The sequence below is a fragment of the Podarcis tiliguerta genome (genome assembly GCF_965153285.1).
Source record: "Podarcis tiliguerta genome assembly, chromosome: 8".
Classification (NCBI taxonomy): Eukaryota; Metazoa; Chordata; class Lepidosauria; order Squamata; family Lacertidae; genus Podarcis; species Podarcis tiliguerta.
The window spans coordinates 28,009,893-28,029,642 of record NC_139541.1 but is presented as its reverse complement, the minus strand read 5'-3'; positions in this window follow the sequence as shown (position 1 = coordinate 28,029,642).

The following is a 19,750-nucleotide window of genomic DNA, read 5'->3' as shown; positions in this document are numbered from 1 at the left end:
CAATCTTATTAAAGTGAATATAAAAGTAGTTTACTCACATTCATTCAGTTCACAGTTAGATCCCTGAAGGCAGACTTAGGTTACAAAAGTATATATACACATGTGGAGCTATCCCATGAGGGAGTTAGTCCCAAGTGACTGCAGACAGGCAGTCACTTCTGCTCACACATAGAGAAAAACAAAATGGAGAAGAGCAGAAAGAGAGAGAGGTGTGCTCCCTGCCTTGCTCTTGTTCCCAGGGCAGAGAGAGAGCCAGATTAGACCATGCCCACCTCTAGTCACATGCAGAGGAAGTTTGTCCCAGCTCAGGAGGAAACAGGAAGTTTTCTCCTGGCTGGTACAGAGCATCCCCTAGCATGTCCACTCTAGGAATGTTGTACTTGACTGCTATGTGTTTCACATCCCACACCTTTCCGTCTTGGGTTCTGTGTGGAGTTGGGAGCATCATGATTTTGATTGGCAGGATGTTGGAGGGTATGAATCAACCTGAGTCAATGGTCAATGGTCAGGGCTTAGGGGAGTTGTAGTGCAGTCATAACTCATGTTATGTTTGCTTCATGTTACGTTTTTTCAGGTTGCGTCCCGCGGCGACCCACAAGTACCGTAAAGGGTTACTTCTGGGTTTCGCCGCTCTCGCATGTGCAGTAGCGCCAAATCGCACTTTGCGCATGTGCACAAGCGCCAAATCACACCGTGTACCTGTGCAGATATGGCACTTCAGGTTGCGGGCTTTTCACGTTGGGAATGGGCCTCCAGAATGGATCCCGTTCTCAACCAAAGTACCACTGTATATGATATTGTTTATAGACTCTCTGGTGTTTCAGGAGACCCCTTGCCCTGCTGTTCGGTAGAAGGAGCACTGTGACATCATCAGCAAAACCAGAGGTTGCCATGTCTGGTTGGATGAAATGGCACTGTGAGCAAATTCAGAAGTTGCTTAGCGGCTCATCTTCCTTAACAATTAGCTACACCGCCCTCTGTTCTTATGTGCAATTGCCCATTCTGCTGATCCAAGATTCATTTGTCTGCATAGCGAGAGGAATAAAAGAAAATTCCCTATTCAGAAGTTATTTATTAATGCAGAAAGTAGGTTGTCTAGGGGTTTCCCCCCCCCCCTCTCCCTAACTAGGTGCACTTCTCTTGCTGAGTATAAAAATAACCCATTTCTACCAAAAAGAAAAAGAAAGAAACCCTTCCTAATCTAAGAGAGAAGATAGGAAGTAATTGTGTTTTCATAAATATACCTGAATTGTGACTTTCCAAGCAATTGGATAATTTCTTTCTTTCTTGTTGAGGAAACAAGGGAAATAACCACGGCTATTAAAATAAACACCTCACCAAAGAAAAGAAAACATGGGTTTTCTTTGAACTGCAGACACTTACTTAAAAAAAAAAAATGTTGACAATGGTAAAAGAAGTTTCCCCATCGTATGCTTTTTTCCCTCCTCTTTTGCAGTTTTTGATGCATTCATAAAGCCAAACTTGGCAACTCCTTTGTGGTCACATGTATGCCCAGTGGTGGCTCATACAGTATTTCACTGGGGTGGGACACCTGCTCTGCATGCAGAAGGTCCCAGGCTCAGTCTCCAGAGAACCACATTGCAGAATTTCGAGAGTGCTGATGGATTGCTATCCTTCAGTTTGCATATTGGTTCAAAAACTGAGAATATGGAAGTTTCTCATTAAAATGCAAACAAAGCTTACTTTCCCACTCCAGCCCTACTCATGCATTGTCATTCTTTTAAGAAACCCAACTAATCATATGCTTCTACATATACATACAATAGTACCTTGGTTCTCAAACGCCTTGGTTCCCAAACGCTGAAAACCTGGAAGTAAGTGTTCTGGTTTTCGAACGTTTTTCGGAATCCGAACAACCGATGCGGCTGTCAGCTATTGTTTCCGGGGCACCTGCACCAATCAGAAGCTGCACCTTGGATTTCGAACATTTTGGAAGTCAAAGGACTTCCGGAACAGATTAACTTTGGCGCTTTTGTTTTTGTTATTTATTTTGCATTTTGGTTTTTGAAGCTTTTTCGGTTAATTTGTTTTTGTGACTGTGTGGAACCCAGTTCAGCTACTGATTGATTGATTGTGTGACTGTGGAAATGGATAAAAGCCCCCCATCCAAACAATGACTATCATCAGTGCATGTAAGAAAAAAATAAATTTAATTTTTATCATCTACAATACTACAATACTACAAAATAAATCTACAATTTATTTTATAGTACAGTACATCGATTATTGCTTTCATTTTATGAATCAATGGTCTCATTAGATAGTAAAATTCATGTCAATTTGCTGTTTTGGGGTTGTTTTTAAAAGTCTGGAATGGATTAATCTGTTTTGCATTACTTTCTATGGGAAAGCGCACCTTGGTTTTGGAACGCTTTGGTTTTGGAATGGATTTAAGTTTGAGAATCAAGGTACCACTGTATCACATACATGTAATACATATATCACATATATACAATATAATATGTAAAAAGGAGTTGAGTTCTTTGATGTGCTATATCTCTGCAGAATAATTTTCTGTTTATTAAGATGTACAAATTTTGATACATTTTTGTGCATTTTTGGTTATCTGTTCATCGGCTGGTTACTTTAGTAAACCTGGAATGTATATGAATATAGTATTTGTATAATAATAAATGATAAGAATTATAATGAAATGTTCTAACAGTAGTCATATACATATACAGTGGTACCTCGGGTTAAGCACTTAATTCGTTCCAGAGGTCCATTCTTAACCTGAAACTGTTCTTAACCTGAAGCATCACTTTAGCTAATGGGGCCTCCTGCTGCTGCCGCGCTGCCGGAGCACAATTTCTGTTCTCATCCTGAAGCAAAGTTCTTAACCCGAGGTACTATTTCTGGGTTAGCGGATTCTGTAACCTGAAGCGTATGTAACCTGAAGCGAATGTAACCCGAGGTACCACTGTAGGAATGGATACTGTCATGGTTATAATGTGCAATAATTGCTCATATTTTTTGTGGAACAGGGTGGGGTGGGTAAACTCACTTCTCATTCAGATTAATTAGCAAATAGGGTAAAAAATAGGGAAAAAAAGATCTGTGCTGATTAGCTTGGCATCAATTTTTAAAAAAGAAAATTCTACCCCTTGACTTGAGTGTCTGAATGAAACAGAGCCCAGAGTCCTTCCACACATTACCCCAAAATCTACTCCCTCCTTGATTTCAGCCGCATACTTTAAGGTAAGTAGAAGATCATTTTCTTACTGTTGTTAGACAATTGGGTATCAGAAATCCTTATTGATGTACTGATAATTATCCAGAGACATTTCAGTAGATCCAGGTCTACCTTTTGCATAGCCATGAAGAAGCAATGATTTTACTGTTGATGATGACAATTACCAATAGATAGATAGATACTGATATATTTGACATTTACCATTTTTGTTGGGGGGGGGGACCACACAAATGCACACACCGAGGAATCAAATCTCCATAATCAGAACTGCTGAAGCTCCCATAAAAATAGGGAAGTCTAAAATATTGTATAAACTTTGAGATGAATTTCCGCCTAAATCTCAGTGACCTGAATCTTCACTTGATCTCCTTGAATGGGAAGGCTACTGATCTGCCCTTTTTCTCCTCTATACTTTCAACATAATGGGTGTTATTACCCATAACTTTTTTTTTATTTAAAGGAATTGTGCAGCCAGGAAAATGAATGAATTTAATTACCAATGCGGTGTGTGGGGGGGAAATCATTAGAGCAGGAGTCCGGAACACCAGATATTAAAAATAAACAAAGGCTATTAAAAACAGTTTCCAAAAAGAACGTCGGTTTTTCCTTCAATTCTCAAAATGTAAATATAAAAAAAGGAGGGAGAACCATATGTAAACATCCAGGAGTTGCTGAAGAAATTACTCTGTAAGAAAATGTTAAACGACTGACTGGATCATTTAACTTTAAATCTATACTTTATGTGGCAATATGGGGAGGTCATTCGATTGCTATGCATAGAAAAATTAGAATTGTAATATGATCACGAAGTTTCACCTTCATAAGGGAGAAAAGATTTTCATTATAAAATTATATTTAACGGTAGACACACAGAACGGCCTCCTTGGTTGTGTAATGTGTCTTTGGCATATGGAGGGGGCAATTGGGGTTTTTTTAAAGTATATAACATCCAGGCACCTTTACAAGAGATGCCCACTGTGGGCGTATGCAAATAGTGGGGAGAGATCTGGGAGAACAGGGTTCATGTGCATTTATGAGGTTAACTGTTCTGGATGGGGTTGCACTCCCTCTAAAGGAGCAAGCACATCATTTGGAGATACTCCTGGGTACGTCTTCGTCACTAGCATGCCAAGTGTCCTCTGCCTAGGAGTGCCTTTTACCAGCTTTGTCTGGTTCACCAACCACAGCTGTCCTGGATAGCCTGACCACTGTAGTCCATGTGCTGGTAACCTCAAGGCTCGATTACTGTAATGCTTGCCCTGTGTCTAGTTCGGAAGCTCCAGTGGGTGCAGGATGCTGCCGCCAGATTGCTGGTGGGAGCCTCTGGCCGAGAACCTGTGACTCTATTGCAAAACAGCTGCGTTGGTTGCTCATCATCTACTGAGCCAGTTTCAAGGTTCTTATGTTAATTTTTAAAGCCCTATACAACTTAGGTCCAGGGTATCTCAGGGGTTGTCTGAACCCTTAGATCCCAGCTCGATCACTGAGATTACCTGCAGAAGAGTCATTGGCCATTCTCCGAGTTGGCGAGGCTCATTTGACTTCAACAAGGAACCGAGCCTTTAGTGCCCTTGGCTAAGTCCTGTGGAACACTCTGCCACTAGAGCAGGCATAGGCAAACTCCAGCCCTCCAGATGTTTGGGACTACAATTCCCATCATCCCTAGCTAACAGGACCAGTGGTCAGGGGTGATGGGAATTGTAGTCCCAAACATCTGAAGGGCTGGAGTTTACCTAAGCTTGCACTAGAGATTCAGCAGGCACCTTCTGTGCCAACTGTTAAGTGCCTGTTGGAAACTTTTCTATTCCGTCAGAGTCATGCAGGCAATTAAGAATACCTCCCCCACAATGATCTACTGGTGTTTGTTTTTAATTCTTTTGCTTTTAACATGTTCTTAACTTGTTGCTATTTTGCTGCATGGTTTTAGATTTCTGTATTTATGTAAAGCACTATGATATATTTTACAATACAGCGGTATATTATTTAAAAAAAAATAAAAAGTTGCTAAAGAGTCAGGTTCATTTATTTGTATATAGTCACTGTTTTCATAGAATCATAGAATCATAGAGTTGGAAGAGACCACAAGGGCCATCGAGTCCAACCCCCTGCCAAGCAGAAAACACCATCAGAGCACTCCTGACATATGGTTGTCAAGCCTCTGCTTAAAGACCTCCAAAGAAGGAGACTCCACCACACTCCTTGGCAGCAAATTCCACTGTCGAACAGCTCTTACTGTCAGGAAGTTTCTCAGCCAAGAAAAAAAAATGCAAACAAGGAGGCCCTTTGGAACGCAGGTGAGGGTTTGTATCAGGGATAGGGAACCCCAGACACTAGGACCAAAGGCTGGGACCATTATTTGTATACAACAGGGATGGGGGTCCTTTAGCCCTATAGGCATTCTTGGACTCCAACTCCCATGAGCACCAGTCAATATGGCCAATGGTTGGAAAAGATGGCAGTTGTAGTTCAGCAACCTCTGCAGGGCCACAGACTGCTCATCCTTGACATACACTACAATGGTACCTCAGGTTACACACTGTATTTCTCATCCATGCAGTTAGAACTGGAGTATGGCACTTGAGCTCATTTGTTGAAGCTGGGAGCTTGGGCTGGTGGGAGAGCTTGAGATGGTGCCTAAAGTATTGCAGGCACTGTGTGCTGTTCTGTTGGCTAGCCAAGGATAAGCAGCCAGACTCCCAGTACTGATGCCAGGCCTGGCCAATCCTGAGGCTTAATATTGCCTGCCAATCAGTACCTTCTGGGCTCGGAGCACACAAACCATGATAGATCACCAGGTTAGAACCCCGGAGCCCTCAACATCACCAGCTCTTTAGTCACATGTTTCTAATTGCCCATCACTTCCAGACTCCAGGTTAATTGAAGTCTCTTCGTTGGCTTCTTTCTCTTTGCAAGCACACCAGTAAGAACATTTCCCCACCTCAGCCCTGCAAATTTGCTCCAAAATTACTGCTAGAAAAACAACAGACTGAGCTACAACAGTGATTAAACAGGGGACAGGAAAGAGCTGTTCACATTTTAATTGGATCAATTAATGTCTAGGAGAAGAAACAGAAAATGCCTTCAAAATGCTGCTTTGGGGTAGGAAAGCTTCAGCAGTTGGGTGATTCCCAACATGGAGCATATTTCACATGTCTGGGCATGTACCATCCATTGCTGCGCAAAGCCCTGAATCTGTTTGCTTGGAAAACTGATTCCCCACCCTGCTGATGGCAGAAGAATGTCTTGCAAATGAGGAAAGCTCTCGGTCACCGGCTGAATCCCTTGCAAAAGTCTCTAAGTCAGTCAAGGAGTACCCAGCAAGTGGGGCGTGCCATGGATGACTCCCTCTCTCATCCCTGCTCATTTCTTCTCCTCCAACCCCAATTCCTCTACCACCACCCAAATCCCACATCTCCTTCCCTTTCCAGTACTCTTCTAAAGAAACTCTAAATAGCAGCAACAGGGCAAAATCTGCATATCTGCGTGTGATGAAACCAGATTTAACTGGAGGACTTTGTATATTCCTATATAAATAAAAATGTAAGGCTGTCATCACATAACCCCCATGAGAGGTTCTGTAGTAGTAACTCATCACAACTCTGCATTTGCATGAAGTAAGGGGAGGCGAGCAAAAGAGAAGGCAGGTTTTAACAATGTGGTTTTAAACAGCACCAGAGGTTTGAATAAAGCAAGGCTGGAGAGACACAGAGGAGCTGTGAGGATATATGCAGTTGGGGGGCTGAAGGAGCTGTGAGGGATATGGGGATTGGGTGAGGTGTAAAGGGAGGGGTGGGGTTGGAAAGGAAGGTGTGGGTGGTTGTGACTGGTGAGCAATGAAAGCAGGGGTGGCAGCCTCTAGTCTGACAATGGTAGAGAACAAACAAAATCCATGTGTCTCCTGCCTTTGTCTAAAGCCCTTCCCTTTGATTGGGTTATAGCTTCCATTCCTCTTTTCCTCACAGGCAAAGAATGGGGCACCTGCAGTCCTCCAGATGTTGATGGACTACAGCTTCCACAAATTGTCACTGGCATGACAAATGCAAACGGACAAATGCAAGTTGAAGTCCAGAAACATCTGGAGGATTGCAGGTTCCCTATCCTTACCATGGGCACAGTAAATGAGTGTTTCCGTGCGCTCTGGCTTCAGTCACGGTGTTCCATTGTGCCAGAAGTGGTATAGTCATGCTGGCCACATGACCCGGAAAACTGTCTGTGGACAAACGCTGACTCCCTCGGCCTGAAGCGGGATGAGTGCCGCACACCATAGTTTCCTTTGATTGGACTTAACCATACAGGGGTCCTTTACCTTTACCTTATTATAGCCAAGTACTGATAATCTGACAATTATTTACTCTGATACACCATATTTTTTGGCACCCTAGATTAAAGACTTTCTCCACTCAAAGCTATGTGCAAACCAATATTTCAGCTTTCTATTTGCATAATAACTGGTCAGAAAGAATTAAAAACAGCTCATTAATATGCCAAGAGGTGTTAATTTGAACCCTGCCCATGAGCTATTGTAAATTTCATTTAGCAAATGTGAAAATGTAATGCAGTGTAAATTAGGGATATATATATATACGCGCATGTATATGTATAAACGTTTGGAAAATAACTGGAAAGAATGAGTGCTTCTTCACTTGCCTTTGATTAACCAATAAATTTCAAGATATGCCTTGAATCTCAAGGCAAACTCAAAAGACAGGAAGTAATGTTTTGTTTACAGAAAAAATGCCAAACATGGCAGCCAAGCCAAGTATTAGCTTCACAACTCAGGTCTCTGTTTCCCATGTTATGGTTAACAAAATTGGAAGGCTTCTTCGAGGGACTAGTATCAGCAGAGATCCATTGCCATCAAGGCTGGGCCATGGAGAGCAGTTGGAAGGGAACTAGGAACCAGGAACCAGAAGCCATAGGACAAGCTAAGACTCAGGACCAAAGGGTAAACCAGGAGGTGTGATTTTTTAAAAAGGAAACCAGTGGTGAGAGCCAAAGAGCAGGTCAGGACTGATAGACAAACTGGGGGTTTGTGGCAGGGTGGAGACACAAGTCAGGGCCTAAGAGCAAGTCAGAACAAACTAGGCTCCCTCCTGGATTATGCATTCAAAGCAGTATCAGACGACTGCTTGGCTTTCCCCCAAGAATCCTGAAAACTGTCCTTTGTTAAGGGTGCTGAGAGTTGTTCGTAGACTTATAGAATCCTAGAACTGTAGAGCTGGAAGGGATTTCAAGGGTCCTCTAGTCCAACCCCCTGCAATGCAGGAATGACAGCTAATGAATCCCTGCCACATGGCCACCCAACCTCTGCTTTAAAACTTCCAGTGAAAGGAGAGTCCACCCCCTTCCGAGGGAGTCCGTTCCACAGCCAAACAGCTCTTACCGCCAGAAAGTTCTTCCTAAGATTTAGTTGGAATCTCCTATCTTGTCACCTGCCCTCTGGGGCAGGAGAAATCAAGCTTGCTCCATCTTCCCTGTGACAGACCTTCAAATATTTGAAGGTGACTATCCTGTTGCCTCTCAGTTTTCTCTCCTCCAGGCTAAACATTCTCAGCTCCCTTGACAGTTCCTCACAGGGCTTGGATTCCAGACCCTTGATCACCTCGAAGACCCTCTCACAGAGCTACAAAGCCACTTGGAGAGCTGGAGAGCTGGAGAGGAGGTGGAGTTGCGGGCTTCATGCCCTCCCCCATGTGCGCGGAGGCTGGCTGGCAGCCCCTGTGAGATCAGGGAATCCTCAGGCGTGTCATCTCCCTTGCCAGCCAATCGGCTGGTCCAAGAGGCGTGGCCTGTGCTATTTAGGGCTGGCGCGGCTGAGGATCTCCCTCTTTCTCCGCTCCAGCACCCCAGCTGCTCCGGTTTCCCACCCTCCCACTCTTTAGGTTCAGCTCTTGGACATTGCTATGGACTTTGGTTGGTCACCGTCAAGGGGCCTGGTAGGAATTTTTTCCACTTGGCAAATTGGCACCAGCCATTTTGTTTTTTGCCTACCTTGTAGCAACTCCTCGGCATTGGTGGTTAGGCATTGGTAAGGGTATTGTTAAGAAGATGAGAGGGGGGGAGGAAGTGCCATCGCCTAAATACCCCGAATCTTCCCCACAAAATGCCCCACACTCCTCAAAGAGGCCAGAACATGCACACCGTAATCCAACTCCATCCTGCTTTCTTCAAACGTAATGTTGGTTTTTGTGAAATGAAATCCGCAGTACAGAAGAGGAGGAATAACATTGACTGGAATATCAGGGATTAGTGTATTAAATGGGCACGAGTAACCGCCATGCGTCAGCATAACATTAGGAGCTAACTGATTTCTCACTGTAGGATGATTTGCAAATCATCTCAAGATCCGTGTCACAGGGAGAGATGACAGTGCTCAAACCACAGTTTTTGTTTATTCTAACAGAAATGCACATTATTGGAAGCATTCCAGTGCAGCCAATGAACAGGCAGTCTCTCTTCCCCTCCTACTTATTTACTCAGCTGGGACGCACAAATTATTTATAGGCAACAACTTTCTATTTTTAGAATGCTCAGGCGTTTTTGCAAGGTGTCCGTGGCAGGCATGCAATTACCTGGTCGTCAGTTTGCTCCAAACGACTGGAAGTTTCATACAAGAAAAAGGAGATCTCCCCAGTTACTGTGCCAGTATATCTGCCAGAAACCTCAGAAAATCATCACTGTCTGCAGAGCTGGTTGAAGATGTTTTGCTTATCAGAGTTGCGGGAGAATATGGTGTCAGAACTGAGGCTGTGGCCTGGCTCTGGCCAAATCCCACACCAAACCAGGCCAATTTGACTCAATTCAGCCGGATCAGGTTGAAGCATCTCCTGGACAGAGGCGGATTAGGGGAGTATGGCTGGTTCGGCCACACTGGACATGGAGCCTTGGGGATGCTACAGGGGGCACTGCAACTAGGATGTAGAATGGAAGGCAAGAGGCAGGGGCAACACTGAAATTTAAGACCCCAGGTCCAACACTGCCCTGGATCACCCTGAAGTGGGTCCACCCATAGCCATCAAGGGCTGTCAAAATGGGAGGAAGTCATGTGTAAGAAGAGGGGAAGGTGGAGGAGCCTGCATCTCCTCTCCCCACCCCCAATGTTTAATTAGGGTTTTAAATCGTAATGGAAGACTGCAAGACTAGGGTTGCCATATTTTTAAAAGTTCTGGGAAAAAATCCGCCCAGACACTATTTTCAGGGGACGAATCCCGGATACGTCTGGGAAATTCCAGACGTATGGCAGCCCTATGCAAGACCCCTGAGTTAGTTTGGAGCCTGGATCCAGGGAAGGACAGCCCCAGGTCAGATTGGGTCTGCTCCAGATTGGGCCCTGAGTTGGATCAGGAGTGACATGCATAGCTTTGCGGGAACGGCCAGCACCTCCTCTCTGCTGACGATGCAGGGCTGTGTGTCAGGGATCTGTTCCTGCCGGAGCTGAGCTTCAACTTGTGCTCCTAGCTTAAAATCCTGCTTCACATCAGCCTGCCAAATTGGGGGGGGGGGGGGCCTGAGGCAACAACCAGGCTTCCCTCAGGTCCGCTCCCAGGGGATTTAAATTCAGCCCACACCAGTCCCTGGCACCCAGCTCTTCCTCAACAGATGTACCCACCCACCCACCAATTCCTGTAATTTTGCATTTGCTCATTGAATTGACCTTTCTAGGGCTGCGGAGGTCACTGTATTTTGAGGGCCAGGTAGGAATTTGCCTATCAGGCACTTTGACTATGACCTGGAGGTTTTGCCTACCTCATAGCAATCATCGCAACTTTGGCAATTTAGGCACCGGGTAGCTGTAGCTGTAGGGGGACCGCGAGTGGCGCTGTGGGTAAAACCTCAGTGCCTAGGACTTGCCGATCGTATGGCCGGCGGTTCGAATCCCCGCGGCGGGGTGAGCTCCTGTCGTTCGGTCCCAGCTCCTGCCCACCTAGCAGTTCGAAAGCACCTCCAAGTGAAAGTAGATAAATAGGTACCGCTTTATAGCAGGAAGGTAACGGCGTCTCCGTGTGCTGCGCTGGTGCTGGCTTGCCAGAGCAGCTTCGTCACGCTGGCCATGTGACCCGGAAGTGTCTTCGGACAGCGCTGGCTCTCGGCCTCTTAAGCGAGATGAGCACGCAACCCCAGAGTCGGACACAACTGGCCCGTACGGGTAGGGGTACCTTTACCTTTAGCTGTAGTCTTGGATGGAGGGGGGGTTGTAACCTCATTTCCCTCTCCAGAAATAGGGTAACCAATTAAAGGAATCCATGACGGAGTTGCTTCTGTCCATTTGCCCAGATGGACAGCTTGGGCCTCAGTGCTTCTAGAGGCAATGACCTCTGTGGGGATCCCCCAATTTGATGTAAGTTTTAGGAATCCCCACTGCCGGGTTGACCCTGATGTCATTTCCAGCCAAATGGGCTGGAAATAAAAGCTTACCCAATACCTATGCTAAACCATTTCATCTGTAGTCAATAAAGTTGTGGTCTGTTTTGATCCCATTCAACCGTGTGGTAGCTCATCTGAGCGGGGGGGGGGGCAGGGAGTGTGTGGCTTGGGCCTGCAAGAACAAGTATTTCTGATGAATCAGACCAAAGAACTTTCTCATGGGGGACCTTTCACCCTCCAGATCAGTGGAGGAGGAAGCCACTCAGGCACTTAGGGTGGCGCCCCCAGGGGCAGGGCGAGCTGCCCATAGGAGCGGGGCGAGAGTGGGGCAAGCCACCCATAGGGGCGGGGAGCACCACGGGCCTCTGGAGTCTGCCTGCCTCCTCCCATTCAGCCGCCCTACAGCTGGGGGGGAGGCAGCAGGCGGACTGTTTGGGCAGCGCGTAACCTGCATGCGCCCAAGCTACTGCATCTCTCCTAGGAGAGACGCATGGCTCAGGCACGCTGCAGGCCCCGCAGTGAGTGCCGTCTGGCATTTTGTCACCCCCGTCAGTGGTGACACCCAGCGCGGTCCACACCCACTGCACCCCCCTTCCTTTGCCCCTGCTCCAGATGTTGGAACAGAGTGCAATGCCTAGCTTCCCTGATCATTGGTTACGGTGGCAGGGGTTGTCCGGAGTTGGAACCCAACAATATCAGAAGGTCCACAGGTAGTTTTATTACTGCTGTAATCATAGTTGTTGTTGCTGCTGCTGCTCCTTTTCCCCCATGCATGCTCAGGCTGATGGGAGTTGTAGTTCAGCAATGTCTACAGAGCCAAATGTCTAAAGCACTCCTACTTTAAATCACTGAGATCATCCAGTATCCAATATCAGCACAGAGCTAAAAATTGAATGATGAGTTTGCCTATGACCAAGCATTGGCACCATCATGGCAGGAATTTAGGGCATTCGCCAGGGCAGAAGAGCTAGCAATCCATCAAAAATACAACTGGGCTGGCTCACGACATTTTGAAGCAACTAAAATATTTTAAAATATTATTTATTTGAATTGGTCAGGGGGCTATAGGCCATTAAGTCCAGAGTAGGGATATAAGGAGGCATCATTATATCCCACCCTGTATTCCCTTCTGCTGCAGTTCGTCTTCTCCCAAACCCTCCATTATTTATCCCACCATCTGCTGTTGTGGAATTGCATAACTCGCATCATCAATTTTATTGATTTCACAAAATTTATACACCTCAAACCAGTTTACGAAAAAGACAAAACAATAAAATTAACAATAAGGAAAATTAACAACAATAATTCAAGACTTTCGGAAAGTTAAAATAACAATAGACTGAAAACCGATTAAAGCTTGCATCCGTTTTTCTAAACATCTGGGTAGGCGTGCCTAAACGAAAATGTTCTTAGCAGATGCCAAAACAAGTACAGTTCTTACAAATATGGAACGAGTGTTGTGTGGCACCTGGAAGCATGCCAGTTCTGCTGATCGAAGCGGTTGAGTGAGCGCATATGGGGTAAGGCGATCTCGCAGGTGAATTACAGAAACAACATCGTCATTACGTGATTCCACTCCAATCATTTCAGTGCAAAGGAAATGCAAAGCAGGGCTGGATGCAATTGTTTGCATATTGTTTGTAGACAGAAAGCAGCAGCAGCAGCAGCAAACACTGGTCATATAGGCTGGGCATGGGCAAATAAGGAACATTGCCAGTTTCTGCTGCCGTTCCCATTTTTGACAGAATCATCTCGCATCCTTGGTCCAGAGTCTAAAATTTCCAAAGCAAACCTTTGCACTGAGTCTTCCTTTCCTTCGCCTTGTCTTTTTTCTAAGCAAGACAACAACAACACAAAGCCCAAGAAACGGAGAGCACAATCCGTTCAGCCTTTTGCTCCCTGAATATTTCATCAGGAGCTGGAGAACTTTTCCCTTCCTTCTGAATACCTCCTTTCCCCATCTCCTCTCCCTCCCTCCCTCCCTCCTTCCCCCCCTCCCTGCCATTTTATATTTGCTCACTTGACACCTTGTCACTAGCCCATCACTGCCACCCAGGCTGTCCTTGAAACCTGACCTCTGTAGCCGGTTGCGCCCAGTGGTCCTGCCGCCCCTGTCTCACTCCAACCACTTTTGACAGGAGACATGCCGGTTTTAACAGCCAGGCCTGGCACCTGGGACACAGTGGGGATTACACAGGTAAACCAAAGTATTCCATGTTGTCTCCTGGCTAACAACAGAGGGGAGAGAGGCAGGAGGGCGGGAGGGAGGAGGGAGAACATGACATCTGAAAGAGCAGGTCTTGCATTCACATATTCAAAAGAGCCCATCATGTTTTTACAAGCAGGCGGGCGCCTCCAATTCCCCCTGGCACAACAAGAGCAAATAATGCAACATGCAAAACAGGTGCAGGGAAATCCTTATCATGGGAATACAGTTTGCTAATGGGAGGTTTTTAAATATATATTTATGTATTGTTGAAAAGCAGGGCATGAAAGGCATATTTTTATTTTTATCTTTATTTTAAAATTAAGAGATTGAATGAGAATTTGGTAGGCAGGGCTGAACTCAACCCATTTCGATTGCACTTTAATCAGAACAATTTTGCTCGCTTTTAAAAAGAAAAAAAATAAAAATATTGAACTCCGTTATATAAAGGTGTGATTTGTAGCCTCACTGTTGTGATATACCTGCACTGAGACGAGTGTGTGTTTTATTTGTACAGAAAGGGAATGCTTCCTTTTTAAAATGACATGTTTTTAGTCTTTTTGAAGTGTCAGTGTAGAGGAAAAAACCTGAAGTATTTTGACTGAAATAAATGCTTTCATGGAAAATAGTGAACCCTAGAGATTATTCTGATACTTGAAGAACTTCATACTGTTTTAAGCAGGTGACAGTAATGTCATCGACTGAGATTTTTGTCTGCAAGTGTGTTATTTTTCTCGCTCTCAGACTTGTACGGTGGGAGGGGGGGCGGGTTAAGTGTTTGAAATATAAAGTTTGCAAGGGCAATGTAGGAAGCAATTCAGTAGTTCTAAATCTGGAAAAACCTTCTAGAACAACAAGAAGAGAAGCCACATTTGCACTCTATGATACCATCGTAACTGTCATAGCTTCATCCAAGGCTTTCTGAATTTGCCAATGTGGTTAGAGTTGTATTCGCTTCACAGAGATGCAGTAATAATCAATGCCTCTTCCTTGAGAATTCTGGGAATTGTAGCTCCAGGAAGGGGAAAGGGGGTCTCCTAACAACTCAGCATTCTTAAGAAACTACAATTCCCAGGATTCTTTGGGGGAAGCAGTGAGTGCTAACCTAGTATCATAGTGCTTTATATGAGTGGTGTGAGTGTGGTTAGATAAATGAATTGGGTGTTGGGCTTTGGCCTAGAAGGCTCTAGTTCTGCCTCCAACTCCTAGCTTCTGGTCAAATAAACCAGAAGGTTAACTCCCAAATATTACCCATTTTTCATGAAGATTCCAGGTGTGAGATGCTCTGAACTGGCTGTTCTTTGTTCACCTTCTTTGTTCAGAGGTAGCAAAAGCAGAGAGGGCACCTTATCACCCCTTCTGGAAACGCAAGTTATTTTGTCACCCAGAAAATTTTGTTGGTGTGGGGACAACCTGTTTTGATGGTTCAGGAGAGGAAGCAGCCTTTACCTCAGCCGCAGACAACAGCATACAACCCTCTTCTTTCTGGTTTCTGGTTTTAAAAAAACCTTTTCAACACTGCTGTCCGCAAGGGTTATGAAGGGCTTCCTCTCCACTTCCTACCAACTACCTCTTCCCACCAGTGTTTAACTTCAGTGGACACAGAAGAATAATGAGAGGGCATTCTTCGTGGCTGCCCCCAGACTTTGGAACTCCCTTCCTAGAGAAGTCCGACTCGCTTCCTCCTTGTTGTCCTTCATTTTCTTATTCCAACAGACTCTTGAGAATTGGCTGTTTATAAGGAAAGGGCTGGTGCTGTGATGTTTTTATTGCAACTATCTGTATGCTCTAATAGATATTGTTTTAATTCTATTAATGTTCAATTGGTTTTTTAAAGATTGGTGGTTTTTTTGGTATGTTACTAGCTGTTTCCATTTTATCTTTAATCCACCTTGAGTCCCTGCCTGGGTAAAAGGCAGGATATAAATAAATATAATAGTAAAATAATAAAAATAATAGTAATACTATTATTATTATTAGTCTATTACTATTAGTCTATTAGTTATAGTGGCAGCAGAGCATAGTTTCATGGATCCTAGCCTTATCCTCCATGAACCAAAATATAGGAGTGTTTGGCCCAACATATTGTGTGCCATTAACTCACTTTTTGTTTTTGTGTTTTTTTAAGTGGATCATATCTGTGGCACAACTGCGTTTCATTTTCTATTAAAAATTAAAAGAGATACATTACTTTAATGAGCCACACGCAGGCAATGTTAATGATGTTCAAGATGGCATTCACTTTTAATGGTATGCAGAATACACCAGTCTACCTTTGTAGTTAATTATAAATGCACGTGTTTGCACTCGTGTGTTTATTTCCACCATTTCACATCAAGGAGAACATTTGCCGGTACATACATTTGCATGGAAAGACCTTAACCTATTTCATTTTATGCTGATCATTAACTAAGAATACTTCACTCTGGAGATTTATCACATTAATTAGCTCTGAAATTACTCATAGCAATTAAGTATATTGTTCTTAAACTCTTCGGAGATTATTGAAATACTTTTGTTGCTTCTATAGGGAAGCATAAATAATAGGAGAAAACGTTGCTTTCTATGTGGTTACGGGGTGGGGGGCACCTCTCTGTCTCTGTAGCGTCTAAATCTTGCAATTGTTCCAACACTGCTATCTTTGCACCCATCTTCCCAAAACACACTCTCCTCTCTTAGGGAAATAAGAAGCTGTCTTAGACAGATCAAGCATCCATCTAGCTCTGTATTATAGAATCATGGATTTGCTGAGTTGGAAAGGATCCCAAGCATCATTTAGTCCAACCCACTGAATAATAATGATAATAATAATAATAATAATAATAATAATAATAATAATAATAATGCTATTATTTATACGTTGCTCATATGACTAGGTTGCCCCAGCCATTCTGGGCAACTCCCAACAAAATGTTAAAAGCACAGCTAAACATCAACCATTAAAAGCTTCCCTGAACAGGGCTGCCTTCAGATGTCTTCTAAAAGTCAAATAGTTGTTTATTTGTTTCTACATCTGTTGGAAGGGCATTTCACAGGATGGACACGAGAAGGCCCTCTGCCTGGTTCCCTGTAGCTTCACGTCTCACAGTGAGGGAACTGCCAGAAGACCCTTGGAGCTGGACCACAGTGTCCAGGCTGAACGATGGGGGTGAAGATGCTCCTTCATGTATACAGGGCCGAGGCCATTTAGAGCTTTAAAGGTCAACACCAACACTTTGAATTGTGCTCGGAAACGTACTGGGGGCCATTGTAGATCCTTTAGAACTCGTGTTGTATGGTCCCAGCGGCTGCTCCAAGTCACCTGTCTAGCTACTGCATTCTGGATTAGTTGTAGTTTCCGAGTCACCTTCAAAGGTAGCCCCACCTTTTTCAGGTAGCCCTGAAATAAGAACCTCCAGTTAAGGTGTCTATCGCCTTCTGAAGTAATCCACTCCACTGCCAAAGAGCTCAAAAGGTTCTTCCCAACATTTAGTTGGAATCTGATTTCTTGTCATTTGAATCCATTGTTGGGGTCCTACCCTATAGAGCACAGAAAGCAAGCTTACCCTGTCTTCCATGTGACTTTAGATATGTGAAGGTTCTCAAACCTCCTCATAAGGCTTGGTTTCCAGACCCTTCATCATCTTGGTTGCCCTGCTCTGCACATATAATTATCTTCACTGGCTGGCAGCAGCTCACCAGAGTTTAAGGCATGAGTCTCTCACAGCCCTACCTGGAGATGACAATGGAGATGGAACCAAAGACTTTCTGCACGTAAAGGAGCTGCTCTATCCCTGAGCTTCAGCTCTCCTCCTCCATGGGAAACAGAAGCACTGGCTGTGACATCACGAGGCTTGCCATGTTTAATTTCATACACCTGTATTGTGTTGAGTTCAAAGATGAAACACATGCAAACAAATAAACAAGTAGGATAAAGAAAACCAAAGTGTGCAATCTGCAAGAAAAAGTGTGCAGACGTCCAGCTTGTTTCCAAGAGGTTTGGAAGGTGCAATGGAAGTCCCTCTCTATTGATCCGGGAAGCTTTTTCTGTCTCTCTTATATATATTTTTTAGAAAGGTATGAAAAAATTCTTGAGTTTCAAATCTCAAAGCTGAATGGGGGTGTGCATGTGTGTATCCGAACGAAGGCTCTCGGCTTGAATTCCTCAAGCTTGACATCCCATCGGGCTGATGCCTCGTGTCCCTTCATTGTCGGCCTGTCTCGTCACCCGGCGTAATGTGCCATTTCAGTGTAACAGGCTGAGACGCGTCATGCCAATGACATGTCAGGCTGGTGCATTTCAAAGAGACACAGTTCAATGGAAAACATGGGTTTCTAACTGCCCTGGAGGTTTTAAAACCAGGGGAAAAACCTGCGCGCATGCTCACACACAAGATCTTATATATTTTTTGAAAACATCCTGTTTTCTTCTCCAGCAATTTTGCCTCCGGATGGTGGGCCGTGGTGCTGCTGCTGTTCTGTTCTGTTCATGGCACTACTAACGGAATAAGGATCTGCTATTTGAACCCCACCTTCTCCATCTCGACTCAGAATGCAGCCTTGCTGAATTTGCCCCATTCGTTTAAACATGATCATTTCACTTTCAACAGTCACAGCTTCCACGAAACAATCCTGGGAAGCACTGTTTGTTTAGAGTCCTGAGAGTTGCTAGGAGATTCCTATGCCCCTCACAGAACTACAGTTCCCAGAGTGCTTTAAAGGTCAATTTCTCTTCCCTGAGAACTCCTGCTCATTAGCCAAAACGGTTTCCTGGGAAGAGAAATTGATTTGTTAAACCACTCTGGAAATCATAACTCTGTGAAGGGGATAGGAATCTTCTAACACCTTTCAGCACCCATAACAAACTACAGTTCCCAGAATTTTGCAGGAGAAGCCATGGCTCTTCATAAAATTCTGGGATTTCCCTCCTCCCCAGCCCCAGAGAGGGAATTCTGCCTCCATCTTGATAATGTTTGGAGGAAAGCTTCCCCTCCAAATTGCATTAGTGGAAAATAATGTAGAGAATGGGTTTTGTGTTCACCTGTGAGGGGGAATTGACAATTGCTGAAATACTATCAGCCCATCTACACTATGCATTTAAAGCAATATCACACCACTTAAAATCACCATGGCTCCCCCACAGTGAATCCTGGGAACTGTAGTTTTTTAAGTGTTCTGGTGGTTTGCCTGCTGTGGGAACTGTAGCTCTCTCAGGGGAATTGGGGCCTTCTCTCAGCACCCTTAACAAACTACTGTTCCCAAGTTTCTTTTTTTAAAAAATATATTTATTTTGTTAAGAAGAAGAGGAAGAGTTTGGATTTGATATCCCGCCTTATCACTACCCAAAGGAGTCTCAAAGCGGCTAACATTCTCCTTTCCCTTCCTCCCCCGCAACAAACACTCTGTGAGGTGAGTGAGGCTGAGAGACTTCATAGAAGTGTGACTAGCCCAAGGTAATCCAGCAGCTGCATGTGGAGGAGCGAAGACGCGAACCCGGTTCCCCAGATTACGAGACTACCGCTCTTAACCACTACACCACACTGGCTCTCAATAATAAACTAAAGATCAAGAGCATAAAGAACTACAGTTGAAGCAGGTTGAGATAAAAAGGTAAAGGACCCCTGGATGGTTAAGTTCAGTCAAAGGCAACTATGGGGTGTGGCACTCATCTCACTTCAGGCCGAGGGAGCCGGTGTTTGTCCACAGACAGCATTCCGGGTCATGTGGCCAGCATGACTAAAGTGCTTCTGGTGCAACGGGACACGATGACAAGTGCCAGAGCGCATGGAAACGGTGTTTACCTTCCTGCCGCAGCGGTACCTATTTATCTGTTTGCACTGGCATGCTTTCGAACTGCTAGGTTGGCAGCCGATGGGACAGAGCAACAGGAGCTCACCCCATCATGCGGATTTGAACTGCCGACCTTCCAATTGGCAAACCCAAGAGGCTCAGTGGTTTAGACCACAGCGCCACCCATGTCGCTCCCA